This window comes from Protobothrops mucrosquamatus, unplaced genomic scaffold (genome assembly GCF_001527695.2).
Source record: "Protobothrops mucrosquamatus isolate PMUCROS unplaced genomic scaffold, P.Mucros_1.0 scaffold2796, whole genome shotgun sequence".
Lineage (NCBI taxonomy): Eukaryota > Metazoa > Chordata > Lepidosauria > Squamata > Viperidae > Protobothrops > Protobothrops mucrosquamatus.
Window position 1 is genome coordinate 78407 of NW_015388832.1, and position 1852 is coordinate 80258.

A 1852-nucleotide genomic window follows, 5' to 3' on the forward strand; every position below is an offset into this window, starting at 1 on the left:
GTGGCCCGCGAAGCCATTCTGGAAATAGTGAGGGAACAGCCCCTGCTGCCTTAGCCCTGGCTGGCCGGGAGCCAATGTACAATTTTGTGGTGGCCATCTATGCTGAAATACATTCAGTCTTAGCTCCACAAGGCCATCTGGAAACAGCGAAGAACCAGCCCCTGCCGTGTTGGCCCCACCCCATGGGTACATGCTGGGGAGATGTCACCCTTTGTGAGGAATGAAGAAATGCACCATTGCCTGGAAGTGGCCAGCAAATGGCCTTTGCCTACTTCACATATCCGGCTTGATGGGCTCTGCCTTGGTCCCACTCCTTTCTGCCAGAGACCCTCAGATCTGTCCCACTCCTGCCTAGGCCTCCACAGGCATCCTTGACACAAATGATGTAGAGCTGGCTACGCCCACCCAGTAGGCCACACCCACTCCATCCATGCCCACCCAGTAGGCTGCACCCACCCTGGCCACACCCACCCGGCCCCCAGAGGGCAACCGCAATGCTGATGCAGCCCTCAATGAAATTGAGTTTGACATCCCTGAAGTAGAACTTTTGACTTCCGTTGCTTGCAGCTGGGGCTAGACAATGAAGTTAGCTAGCCTTTCTCCTGTTGGTTTCTGGAAGGCTTCTCCTTGACCGATCGGGGAGACCGCTGTCTCTCCTAGGTCCCTGGGACTACCTTCCTTCATTGCCACCTCTCTGTGATGGCTTCTGGCCCATTTAGGGTCCCAAAACAGGAAGAAACTCACCTGGAGGGCTCGGCAATCCGAATCCCTCGACTGCTTTGCTGCTCACAGGAACTGGAAGTTGGTTTCTAGCCTATCTTAACCTCCACATCAAATCAGTTTTCAGATCCTTTAACTCAGACTATTATTTCTTTCTCTTAGAAGTGCTTTGGCAAGACAAGATACCTGGCATGGTAGAAAAGATATATGAACTGATACTGGCTCTAATCACCTTTTGATAACTATAAGAATGGAAAAAGCAAGAAATTAAATTAGGATAATGCATAATTTTAATATAACACCTAATAAGTTTTCAAACATTTTAGAACTTGATACAAATTGAAAGAGATAAGGTGTGTTTCCTGATCTAATATCTGGAGAAGGGAAGTGAGATAAATCTACACTAAGGATAATATCTCATTGAAATGTGCTGGAGAAATTATGAGTTTCATCCAAGCTACTGATAACGTATGGGAAAAAAACACCATCTTACTGTTTTGTGATATCTCTTCCACCACCCCCAAAAATACTTTTAAAAATGTATACAAATGGAAGATTCACCATGTAATTTGGGGCTAAGTATAATTGTACTTGGGAAAGTGCCATATACTTCTTGAAGCTCCTAGGCAACATCAGTCACTTCCTTTGATGAGGGTATGGGGCTTTCAGCTAACGGGATAGGAAATTTTGTCCTATATTTATAATCCTCTATTGAATTTTGCAGTCTTGTTTTATTGCCTTGTCTGTGGATATTTCTTGTCTATATTATACTTTGCTGTTAAAGTGATTATTTTTCTCTGTTTTGCGCAATAAACTCTTTCAACTTTTAGAGATTTTTTTTTTGTAGATGGTTGTTTCTAATCCATGAACATCTTATTCGTATCTCATGAGGCAAAAAGAAATGAGCCCATACTTCTTTAAGAGTCTTTCTAATTCCAGTTCCATCTGGAGATGTCCATATGAGCCCTTGGTTTGATGAAAGATGTCAACATTCTATGAAGGATAAAGATAAGGCAGGTATTAGATTTATGCAAATCTGTTAATGAACATTTTTCCTCATGCCTTTACTGGATTGTTTAATTTTTGAAAGATTTAAGCAAACATATTGTCTGTGATATTTTATTAGCACAGA